This window comes from Astatotilapia calliptera, chromosome 18 (assembly GCF_900246225.1).
Source record: "Astatotilapia calliptera chromosome 18, fAstCal1.2, whole genome shotgun sequence".
In the NCBI taxonomy this organism is placed as follows: domain Eukaryota; kingdom Metazoa; phylum Chordata; class Actinopteri; order Cichliformes; family Cichlidae; genus Astatotilapia; species Astatotilapia calliptera.
This window is the reverse complement of record NC_039319.1, coordinates 12,733,049-12,746,449: the sequence shown is the minus strand read 5'-3', so window position 1 is coordinate 12,746,449 and position 13,401 is coordinate 12,733,049. Positions and strand designations below refer to the sequence as shown.

The following is a 13,401-nucleotide window of genomic DNA, read 5'->3' as shown; positions in this document are numbered from 1 at the left end:
GTCAATGTATTTGGGTCACACCTCTTATGCACTCTTATTAATGTAAGTAAGTTTCGTGTTGATAATGACTTGCATGTTGTGGACATGACTTGCAGTTTCCTGTTAGTAAGAAAACACAGCTGGCAGTCTGTTATTGCCACATCTTTGTCCACAGCAGTTCTAGTGAGCATCAGCTTTCTGTTCGTTTCTTTTGTCAGCCATGGACAAAACTGTGCTGCTCCTGTTGTGCCTGCAGGTTGTTCTGCTCATCACTGCCTTTCCTTCAGACGCAGCTGGTCAAGTCGTAGTGAGAGGTCCAGATCAGGTAAAAAGATCCGCAACAGCAATCAAAAAGGTAGGGATACATACCTTCAATTATCTGTCTGAATTTACTACAAATTCCATATTATATTTTGTGGAAAGAGGAACTGAATGCCGCAGAAGAGAAAGCTCGCTGTTTTAAGTTGTATCAACAGACCTGGATCACGTGGCTGGCAAATGTGTTTGATTTTGAGTGTATTTCTACTTTTCCATTACAAAATTGGAACGTAGCATCATAATAGGTGTTTGTGCAGTTTTATACTCCCTTAAGTTCATTCCTTGTGTTTGGAAAGATTCATCAAAACTTGAAATTTTTTGGAAAACATGCATGGCGTATCCTCCAAACAAAAGAGGAGGGACCATCGGGCTTGTTATCAGTGCTCAGCACCAATGGAATTGACACATGTCAACACATGCACATGTCTAAAGCTGCCATTACTGCATAAATTTATATACATAAATACATGCATAAGAGCAACAGATGCTCCCAGTCATATGACATATTTTGTCAGGGGGTCCTTTGGATATTTCAGCAAGACATTGCTAACCCACATACTGCATCTTTGCAATAGCACGGTTACGTAAAAGAAAAGTCCGGGTACCTAACTGGCCTGTCAGCAGTCCAGACCTTTCACCAACTGAAAACTAAGTGCACTGTGAAACAAGAAATACAACTGTCACGTACAGCTGTGTGGCAGGCAGAGGTTGGACCCAAAAGCAGGACTCAAAAACAGAGTTGTAAGCTAAAAGAGAAAGGTTTATTGCTGCGTAAAAATATTCAAAAATAAAAGAACTAACAACTGAAAACTCTGGAACTAGTAACAAAACAAGAAATAAACAATTAGGGAATACCAACAGAAACTAACTGATCAAACTAGGAACACACGATAGACTACACAGCTAGCAGAGACAATGTGACAATGAGCAGAGGGCGACTGAAGATTTAAATACACACAGGATAACAAGGGGATGGGCAGCAGGTGGGAACACAGGAGGAACAAATCAGAGACAAAAAGACGGGGGAAGAAAAACTGAGCAAAATGCACAAGAGACACCATGTCTACCAAAATAAAACAGGAAACACAACACAGAGCCAGACAGTGAGACAGCGATGGAGACATGATGGGGTGGGGAGAACACAGATGAGACCAGGACACAAAAGGAAACAGACTAAATGAACAAGTAACTAAGAACTCGTTACTTGTACTTGTACATTTTCTCAGTTTAAACATTTGATCTGTTGTTTTATTAGATCAAATGTGGGATTGTGAGATTTGCAATTTATTGCCTTCTGTATTTATTTACTGTACTCCTTGTGGACTTTGTATATTAATCTATACATGTCATGACCATGATTTCTTTATACAGTAACAACATGTCTATACTTTATGTTGATTTTAATTTATCATCATTACATAAAAACGCAATGTTCATGTCATTTCATTATAGGTGGCAAACAGGACGGTCAACCCACCAAAGCAAAAACTACAGAAGAGAAGGTGTTCCAGTAAACCTGGAGGGTGTGGCCCAAGGGTAAATTGTTTTGTTATTCATATTTTCTTTATTTCCTGCTGTTACAGAACAGCAACTTGATGAACACTGAATCATCTTGTGAATTATCCTTCTGTTTCCAAAGCTTTCTTATTACAGAAAACAATAATGGATTGCGAAGCCCATGTTTTTCTTTATAAAGAAAAAGCTGGTCCTGTTACTATGATCACTATTGAATTTTTTTTTTTTTAATTTCAAGCACATAGATATTTAAAGCTAAAGCAGAGCAAAGACTGTTTTATTTATTTCTCTCTCTGCAGGGCCAGTAGTTTACCCATCACACATCGCTGCGGCCAGAAACTCCTTCCTGCATTTTTCCATTGACCTGGGTGCTTCAATAATCTACGCATATAAACTATCACAACAACAGATTCTCTGCAAACATGTTGCAACATTGCAGTTGGTGCAGAAGTCACCTCGCATACAGACAGATGCTAAATTTGAACCAGCTCACTGGACTTCTCTGAGAAGTCAGAAATTAAACACAAACAACATTCAACCACTAAAACTAATTTTGGAAGTAAATATAAGGCGGAGTATTAGGGCCACATTAAGAAAATAAAATATTTTGATCAATTTGAGAATAAAGTCAAAATTTCACGATTAAAATGGAAAATCTATTTTGAGAAAAGCATCAAAATGTGGAGATTACTTTTGTTGTTTCAAGACAAACTGCCACGTTTCTTATACCTTTGTGTAGATGAGTTAGCCATTTCACATTACACGAATGCAACCATCTGCACCATCTTTTCAACATCCTTTTACATATCACCATAATATGTTTGTGTGCTAAAAAAGAAATCATTTCCTTCTTTGTTACTTAAGTCGATTCTGAAGTACGATTTCACTCAGAGGGTACAGCAACCATGGCTGATTGTCTTGAAACAAAATAGAATTATAATATTATTCTCAAAATGATGAATGATATTGTTTTTTTAATGCGGCCCTAATACTACGTCGTATAAATAACCTTTGCATCTTAATTTAAAAAAAAAAAAATCCTAAAGCACTTAACTGTTTTAAGATATATTTTTTTGTAAAACTATGAATTTGAAAAATCATAGATAACAACAATAATTATTTTGATATTAAATAAATAATTGCATGTTGGAGGATTAACCACAGGAACATAAAAAGTGTTTTTGGTAATTACCAGTATTGTGTATTTAGGGCAGCTGTGAGTACCTTGTGTGGAACCTTGTACTGGATAGTAATAATAATTTTGTTAAGTACTGCATGTGCTGAGTATAAACTGGACTAATAAAATATTTAAAGCACTGCACATTTGCGTGAATTAGACTGATATTCTGAAAAGAAGTTGTGTAGTTAATTGTAAGATTGTCCAATGATGACAAATAAAGACATGATAACATGGTGTTAAACACAGCGCCAGAAAATCAGATGTATCAGATGTATATTTGCTTCTCCTTCAAGCCCCTGACTCACTGACTTTGAACAACTGTAAAACTTCCACATGTTTTCTGCACATTTTATTCAGTAACTTACTGACTTACCTGTGTTTGGTTTTAAGACAGTGAAAGAAGAGTTTACTAAAAAAAAAAAAAGTTTGATCAGACAATCTCTTCTTGCACTGAGGATGCAACATCAAAACACAGAAGAAGCTTTTCTATATGCAAAAAAATCCCTATTTTCTTTGTAACACTTACTGAAACTGTCAAACTTTTGAGCAGAGTCAGTCACATTACACAGTATATAACTGGTGGCCACAAGCAAACACTACAAAATAAGACTTCTGTTGCCCAGAACATAAACACTTAAAAGCACTTGAGTCTTAGTTTAGTAGTTTCAGTATCAAAAACAGCAATTGTCACACTGCCAGTGTACTTCAATGTAGTTCATTTACTGGAGGTAAAAACCACTGAATGTGAAATTCCTTTGTTTAAATCATCCTTTATACAAAAAACATAAACCTCTATACTTTAATACCACCAGTGACACAAATATATTAGAACTGCCAGCACAAATGTATTCAGGAGACCAATGCATGAGGAGTGAGGAGTGATCAGAGGCACTAAGTGTTCTGACTCATTAGTAGGTTGGCTCCAGCTCAAAGAGTGTAAGCCTGTTTGCTTTGAGGTGCACATTGTTTGAAATAAGACAAATTTAAGTACAACTTTATCCTACTATAAAATTAGCCTGTGCAGAGGGAAAATTTACAGCTCAGCAGCATTTTAAAGGGATCACCTGATGCCTCCACTTTGCCTCCAAAGATTCAAACACGAACAAAACTTAAACTGTAACTGAACAAAAATTGTAAATGACATCAAAAAATCAAAACAAGTTTAATAGTTCAATGACTTTGTAGGTAAGTTTGAATAATGTCTATACCTGAAAGTATGTGGAAGATGCTGTCACCTCAGTTGCCCAAATAACTATTATTATCACTTGCATGCTGATAACAGCTTGCATGTTGTGGTCATGTCTAGTAGTTTAAAAAAAAAACTTCTGTGCAATCAAATAAATGCTTTGTGTCTTATCAAGCTAAAAGACTTTGTACGTCCTTCAGCACCACTTATTAGGAGATTTGAGTGAGAGCATGTAAATGTTTGAACTTGTACTGTTGACCCTGTGTAGATCAAAACCCAAAATAACTTAATATTTTTTAAAGACATTAAATGTCGAATCATTCACCCTGAAAAAGAACTGTTCAAAAAATCCTTAAAAAATGATGACTGTTTGTAAGCTTATGAACTCAACTGTAGTTTGTACTTAGTTACCACTAGTATTGTAATGATGACTTTCTCATTATTGTTTTATAGAAGTGGCCAATTGCGCATAAACTTTCATTTATCCACAACATGTTTCCTGTTAAAACAACTGACACTTTCCAAGAATTAAGCGATTAAGAAGGAAGGAAATGTTACATACAAAATAAATATGTTAACTTTTTTAAAATTATAATGAGATTCTGTCTGATATAAGTCATTAACAAACATCAGTACTGAAGGAAACTGTTTCCAGGGCCTACTCCGTGGATCGGCTTCCTCCGAGGCGTGGACGTCTATCAGCAGAGAATGTACCTTCACCTATCAGCAGAGAATGTCCCTTAGTCTGTAACACAGTCAAATATATTCTCAAGTAATATTCAAGCATGCCATTCAGCGTGTTAGTACGAGCTCGGGAGCAGCTTGGGAGAACAAGAAAACAGAGACTGCTTTAGATTGTCTTCCCAAAGTGACTCAACTTTATTCACAAGTACAACAGTTTATATAGAGGGTAAAATTCATGAGACAGCAGATTTATCAGTTTAAACCAGTACAGACCAAGATAAGGGAGCGTCTTCCTGCCCTTGGGTGAAGAAGCATCCTTTGTGTAGTGTATCAGTTCAGCTACAATTGTGATTATCTCAGCGACATATTTTCAAGGCACAAAACGAAGAGTTCTTTCATTAGTGAAATCTGAAACAAACCATTTGGCCTTCAACAGGCGTCTAAAAGATTAAGAAACTAATGTAGCTGAGGGAGTGATCTCTGTGGTATTTCAACCTTGTACCAGCCTGTGATTCTCACACATCAATTCTTGGGTCAAAGAGAAAAATAACTAAAACAAAGGGGCCTTATTGAATGACAGAGTTTTCCTGCATAATGTCACTATAAAACAATATCCAGTAAATGCTCCCGTGGTACTAAAATACCTAACAAGTACCAGCACTTACCATAATATAGCATTATGACTGGAAACAGGACGAAATCTCAAGCTTAAATGCGAAAGGTTATATCTGGTTGTTCAGTGATGACGCAACGAATCCTACTTCCGGGCCTAAAGTAGTCTGCGTTTAATATGGCTTTTGTGTTGTTAACATGTTTAATGTTATGTATTTTCTTCTATTTGATCTCAAAAAGCTCCAAAAACAGTCAGTGATCACTGTTGACCTCCCTCGGCTTTTATTACCGCTAATCATTTATTTAAGCTCAGTTTTTAAAACCTTAGGATGTAGCTACAGCCCGTCCCATGCAGCAGTATATGAATGACTAACCTCGTATTGTGGATGGATTATCTCAGTTGTTCTCCTGGCTGAAGTTTGGTCCTTTTACAGCATCCTGCCATGCGATTACATTTGTTCCTGACCACCGAGAACACTCACGTTAACTTTTATCGAGTGGGAAAAAAAAGTTAGCTTGTTTATATTATGCTAACATAGCTGTGTCGCTAGCGGTCACGTAGCACATCATTATATACCAGCTAGCCCAACTTCAGTAACCCTACAAACGTCACTGCTGTTTAGTTTTCTGTCTTCATTTATGAAAGTGAAAGTGATAACAGAGCTGTACGTTTTAATTTGTTTCCAAAACCCCGCAGTCAGGACATGCTATATTGTATTTAGATAGAAGCTAGCGAGCTAACTCCCTGCTAACTTCTAACTCCGTTAAATGTCATAAATTCCGTTTTCATGGATGCCTGGATGTTAAACTCAATTGTTACACCTGGTAGAGCAGAACGCTGATCATTTTATTAAAGATGAAAGACTTTAGACAGTTTTTCAACTCTCAGTAATGCCATAGTGATCGTTTGATATATGGACCTGCAGCGGAGTTTAGGTCCACGTCAGTGACGTCAGACTGAACAATCGGATAATGAAATTGTTGGTAAAGTCACACACACATTGGCGTAATTAGAAACTCTTAATGGTTCTGGTGGATGGGTTATATTTCTAGTCAAGGCTAGCTGTGCTGTAGTAATGGCTGGTCCATTGAGGTAAAGTAAGTTGCACTATTTTTTAAACATGAAAGAGATGAAGATATAATTAAACTTCCATTATTTAAATTCAATTGAAATGCCTTAACAGTGCTATTAATTTCATTTTAATAAAATTTTTAACATTCTTGAAAATGTTTTTTAACGATTTCTTTATCCTGAGCTGTTATTAGCCAAGTATAAAGTATAAATTGGGGGAAGTCCAGCCAAGTTTGACGGGGGAGTTCATGTGTGATGATGTATCTCATGACACGCATACTATGTCACGATGAATGTCCAACGTGAAACAAATGCAAAAGCAGAGCATAAGATCACCAGTGGTTGATAAATGTGAAAATCAAAACAGTTGGGATTAATAAAAAATCTTTTTTTTAAACGTACAGACGTCATTAGTCACCTTATGTGTTGCATTTCATTGAGACTGGCTCACTGGTTAAGGGGGAGGTAGGATCCATACACACGTATACATAATACACTACAATCTTAATCAGAGGTGTGGACTCGAGTCACATGACTTGGACTCGAGTCAGACTCGAGTCATTAATTTTATGACTTTAGACTTGACTTGAAAAAATGTTCTAAGACTTGTGACTTGACTTGGACTTTTACACCAATGACTTGGGACTTGAATTGGACTTGAACCGGTTTACTTGAAAAGACTTGATATTTTACCCCAAATATAAAATTTAACATGCATATTATATAGAGATTGAAAATGTGACGTCATTCACGGGTAGAACCGCAAAGGATTCTGGGAACTCGTGGCAAGCGGTCAAGCGGTACTAGCGCACGCAGGCTTTCAATTAAAATCAGTTATACAGCGATAAAAAGAAACACAAAAATGTCAAGAAGCCGTTGTATTATTAACTGCAATAGCCGGTCGCATGACAGCCACGGGAAGCCGACGGGTAAAGAGATCGGTTGTTATCGGATTACGTCGTTGAAGAGAAATTGTTCGAGCCATGTTTCCGAAGTAACAAAGAGGCGACGGATGGCCTGGATTGCAGCCATTCAAAGACCAATTATAACGTCCCAGAACCCTCCAGCTCACAGGTTAGTCTGCTCCAAGCATTTACACGAAGGTCAGTGTTTTTTAGTAGTTAATGCGTCATTTTTCTTAACATAATTGGTGATATAGGTTACAAGCAAGTCTGGCGCTGAACAGAAATTGTCGCGCTATGCTCCTTTGTTTATTGTGCATAAATAGTGAATTGTCCTGACACAATATTGTGTTTCGCTTCTGTTATTATGGTACATTGACAAAAACATATACTTTTATTCACAGGATAAAACAGGTTTTTTGTATCACTAATTGTCCAGTACGATTACAGCATATATTATTGTCACTGCTACATTTCTGTGATGCTACCAGAAATTATTTCCACTGCTAATTAATTACCGTTGAGCTCAAAGGTCCTATTAATAAACTGTTAAGGAATGTGTATTTATGACGACGATTTGTGAGACTGGTAAACTTATGATATGTACGATGGTCTTTACTTTCTACACGGTGCATTTCAAGGTCCTGCACCCATCCGTCGGTAAACTGTACCTGGGCTTGTTGCAGTGACCTGAAGTTACTAAACTTCATGAGTGTGTGCACTCACTCCAAGAAGCGTATAATTATAAATATGCATATAAATATGCTACGATGAGATAGCTGACTTCATCTAACTAGCAAATGTTGTCCAGGCTACGTTGGTGATACAGTTTTTTTTAATGTGTATGATATTTTTGTCATGCGATTTAAAGCTGGTCCTACAACCGCATCCAAGAATAACATGCAGCGTATCTCAGAACTGTCGGTGAAAATTATTCTTGGAGCTAGGTTTAATTGAGCTGCATTTTAAAGAGGTGCAATTTCACAATTTGTGTATATTTTCTAAGTTCACTATTTTGTCATGTGTTGAGAAAAACACAGATTTAAAAATTACATGGTCTAATATTTACATTTAGCATAACTGCAACATTATTTTTTCATTTTTTTTTTTAAAGACTCGAAAAGACTTGAAATTCAAAGTTTCAGACTTGTGACTTGACTCGGACTTTTACACCAGTGACTTGAGACTCGACTCTGACTTGCCTGACATTACTTGAGACTTGACTTGAGACTTGAGGATAAAGACTTGAGACTTACTTGAGACTTGCAAAACAATGACTTGGTCCCACCTCTGATCTTAATAGTAAGTATATAGTAACCAAAAAATAGTCCAAAATGTATTTTTCCCATTGCATTCCTGCTTTGTTTTGTTTGTTTTTTGGGGTTTTTTTTTTTAAGTTGAGCAGTGTCAGTTGCCTTAGCCAATGCTAACACTGGCTACCTTGTTGTAACAGCACTGAAGGACTGTTAAGTGATTGAAGGACAGCCGTGGTGAAATGATGAGACCTGTGCGATGATGGCACAACATCTTACCTCTCTGACTCAGCTGCCTGGACAGGACAGGACTTACCTGTCACTGATCGGCAGACTGCTGCACAGGCTACAACATAAAAAAGTGTTTTTATATTACAGGTAGTAACCTTCACACATGCAAATTAACTCTCGCACAGGCAAAATTTAATTTGCTAGTACTAAAGTGAATTATCTCTCATCCTCATTTTTGTTATCATTCAATGTGTTCCATACTAGCTCTAGGAGCACATAAAGGTTGGCTTTGTGTTATTTTTAGTGGGTCGGTCATGGACAGAACTTTGATGCTGATCCTGTCAGGCCTGCAGGCTTTCCTGCTCATCATTGCCTTTACTTCTTCTGCTTCTGCAGCTGCTCTGGTCACAGTGGGTAGTTTCACAACAGCATTCAAACATGAAATGACAGTCAGTCGTATTTAAAATATATAGCTGATAATGCGCTAATAATATTAAAAAAATTATATCTGCTATGTGCAATTATATATTTGTGACGAAGAGGGAAGTTTAGAAAAGCTAGTGTAAGACTGATTAGAAAAGAAGAGACAGTTCTATAGTCTAGATTGAGAGCATGTGGCTGGTAAACATGTTTGGTTTTGACAGTTTTATCATATTTCAGTAAAGACCTGAATCTATTCTTGCAAGCGTTGATATGTAACATGTTAAACCTATCTACAAGAAAATCTGTTTGCTTTGTAACACCAACAGTCAGAGCATATCCACAATATGTTACTAGTGTTCAGTAAGACTGGGGGGGGTCTTTGTCAAGCAAAGATCAAAGTCATCAATAAGAACAGGATGGACAAAACTGGTACATGTACACTACAAGACTGATAAAGTGAGGGGAACTGCAGGGGAACTAATCAGCATGTGAATGATGGTGGAATGTGGAGTGAACAACTGAGGACCTCTGGTGGGTGAAATCGGTGTTGCAAGGAAACAGTCATAAATGACCAACAAGGGTATGACAGAAATATTCAGCACAGACCAAACTGGCTTACATAATTGATGAGGCTGTGCTCATGTCATATGTGCCACCCCTACATGTCATATGTAAAGATTAAAAACTGCACTCAAAATGTAATGCAATGTACATAAAATTTGAGTTTCACACTGTAATAATGCATAAATTAATAGACAACCAGCTCCAAAACTGCACTTTTGATTTCAAAATTAAGGAAGAAAATATGGCAGAAGAATTGGAAAACAAACATTTTTCGATTAACATGATTTTTAAAAAATGGACATCGTGACATGGGCGTCGTGTAATTTTCATCAAGATTCAGAAAACAGTCTGCAAGTGAGCACAAAAGCAGAGTCAGTCTGACTTATTTTTAGTTGGTCTGTCTTTATTTTTAACTATTGTATACAAAGTGAAGCATTTTGAGGTAACATCCTTTCACATATACACATATACATTCCTCGGAGTTGTTAAATTTGTTGATATTTACGTGTCTTGCATTAGCCTAAGTCAGGGGTAGGCAACTCCAGGCCTCTGGTGCTGGTGCCATTCAGGTTTTAAATCTCACCCTGGGTCAACACACCTGAATCAAATGCTTAGTTCATTACCAGGCCTCTGGTGAACTTCATGACATGTTGAGGAGGTCATTTAGAAATTTGAATGAGCAGTGCTGGATCAAGGACATATAAAACCTGCAGGACAGCGGCATTCAAGGCCTGAAGTTGCCTACCCCTGGCCTAAGATGTTGTAGTGGTCTGTCTTAGTGTATCTATGTACTATGACCAAAAGATGGAGTCAGTCCACCTTTATTTTCATTCAGTATAGTTTGTTGCATGCAAAATTAAGTATTTATTTGGAGACGTTGACACAGATAACAATTTACCTAAAAACTGTCTTTAATAAACATCAAAACAAAGAAGAAGCCTTGTTTATTAATTAATTTATTATCAGGTAATGAATATAATCAAAGGAAAAATGTGGTAAATACTCTAACTTTAGTCTCACTAAACTTACTGTAACTTTCCATCTTGTTTATAGTCATATTCAGGATGTGATATGAAACATATTATCCAATATTTCTTATGCAAAAGCTACTGGAAAATTACATGTTTACCATTTACAATTTTTCTTGTAAAAACCTAAATACACTCTTACTGCTTCCAGGTGTGTCTTACACAATGCCAAGGAGGAAAAACATCAGCAATAATCCTAGAGATGCTGCGGTTGCTTCCTATCAATCTGGGAAGGATTAAACACCATTTCTAAATAATAAGTCCATCATTTTTCCAGACGTGGCTGTCTGAATAAGTTCACTGCAAGGCCAATCATGCAGACAAACTACAGATAAAGAAAAAAAGAGCCTCAGACTCTAGAGACAAAAGTTAACATTTTAAATGTATGCTAATAAGTACAGTTTGGTTTGTTTGGAGTGGTTTCTGTCACAGTTACGTCAAAAAGGGCCCAGATGCAGAAGCCACGGACAACAAGGAAACAAAACTAAGCTTTAATTAGGTCAGGTATAGAAACAAAATAAAACAAATAAAACAAAATCCAGAGTGAAAAAGGGACTGTGAACATCCTCATGAGACCCACAGAGGAACAAACCCAGCTTATCTGACGAAGATATAATGAATGACGCCACTATACATACACACAAGGTAATCAGAGGAAGTAAACACAACTGGGGGCAACAGGCAACAGGCCGAACAGATCGAGAAGCAACAAAGGGGAGTAAAGACTAAAATGCCAAAAACCGATAGTGACAGCTGCCAGGAGAGAGCGCGTCTTTTCGCTAAAAGAACATGGCACACAGGGACAATGTCCTCTAGTGAGAACAAGACAAAGTGGAGACATTTGGACATCATCACAAGCCCTGTGTTTGGCCAAAATTCACACCCAGAATATCACACAAGGATCTCATACCAAACGTTTAGCATGTTGATGGTGGGTGAGTTTGGGCTGGTTTTGTAAGCCGCAGGAAGTGGGCACCTATCGTTAACTGAGTGATTAGAACCAAATATATGAAAAGTGTAGAGTCAAATGTGAGGCTAACTGCGGACAGCTAAAGCGGCCAAAATTGCAAAAGCCCAGCCAGCCAACCTCAACGAATTGAATAATTGTGTCAGGACTGTTAAGAGAGCTGTGCAAAGCAAATGTTCACAATAGCACTGTTCTGCTCAGCTTAAGCCCTCACCAAAGCTTTCACTGGAACCTCCATCCCAAGCAGATGAACTGCATTTCTATGTGCTATGCACTTTTTAACTCCTAACTTCTAAGTAATAGTGACTAGTGTTTTGCACCACAGATCACTCACTCAACACTATATGTACTCACGATGGATGCATTGGTGAACAACTCAGGGTTCAGTTCTGTTCCAGAGGAACTTTGTGGACGCAGATAAGTGAGGCCAAAATTCCCCACAAACTCTAACTTCAAATTATTGTTTTCTTAAGGGAACTCTACAAGTTAGTCCAGTTGAGTTTCTAGGAAAACAAATCTTCTGGGATAACTGCATGTGCTGAAAAGTCAGAGAGAGTCAGCAATTAATGAAAATATGTGCATGTGTCATGGACGAATTAAATGCCTCGATTCTCCCATCAGATACGGATTTCAGAATCTTTATTGTAAACTCCCTCCTCTCTGTCCACGTAGAATTGATTATTTAGCAGAGGATTATATAATACTGGAGTGTTTCACAGACTGCATTCCACTCCTCAGTTCACCATGGAACAGAAAAGTGCTGCTGCTCCTCTGAGTCTGCAGGTTTTCCTGCTCATCACAGCCTTCACTTCCACAGATGCCAAGCCACACTGCCAGACGATCAGAAACATCTCTGGATGTGGTAAGAAAGTCATGAAAACTTTGGGAACTGCTGGATACAATTCAGTGCCTGTTTCCATGTTGTTGCCATTAGATGCCTTTATTTATTTATTATTTTTTCCTAAATTTTCTAAGACCAATAGTGACATAAAGCATTCTCTTGTTGTGAAGGAATAAACCAGGGGATGACAGACGAAAGGGAAGAGAAAAGAGTCAAGACAGTTCCTGTTCCTCGAGGCCTGGTGGATGTTCCTTCCCTTGGCCAAGTAAGACCAATTTCTTTATTTTTCATTCACCCGGTAAAATTAATGGATCTAATAATAAACTCACCCATTAAAGAGATTGTCTGCATAAAATGAACACACCATTAATTATTTGTTGTTGTTTTTGCCAACAGCCAACCCTAATATTCCTGGTAATAAGGTAACTTACCACAGATGTCTCAAGTAGCATAAACCAAGTAAATGAAGTGTCTAAATGGGAGGACTGTGCATTGTATGTTTTGTGTGCAATGCTACAGATTAAAAAAAAAAAAAAAACTGATTTAGAAGTTTAGAATGTTGCCAAAGACATCTCAGCTCAGTGCAGCCTGCTTCATGTCTAACACGTGCAGCCTGTGGAAAGCAGCTGTGTTGTAATCACACTCT

The 13,401-nt window shown here is 37.5% G+C and overlaps 1 long non-coding RNA gene across 1 annotated transcript; it reads left to right on the top strand.

The window, feature by feature from the left end:
• The first annotated feature begins 207 nt into the window (after window positions 1-207).
• LOC113009875 (uncharacterized) lies at window positions 208-2,390 on the top strand. The gene is made up of 3 exons (XR_003270256.1): window positions 208-334; window positions 1,750-1,833; window positions 2,112-2,390. It is a non-coding gene; the product is annotated as an uncharacterized LOC113009875 (long non-coding RNA).
• Window positions 2,391-13,401: the final 11,011 nt, after the last annotated feature.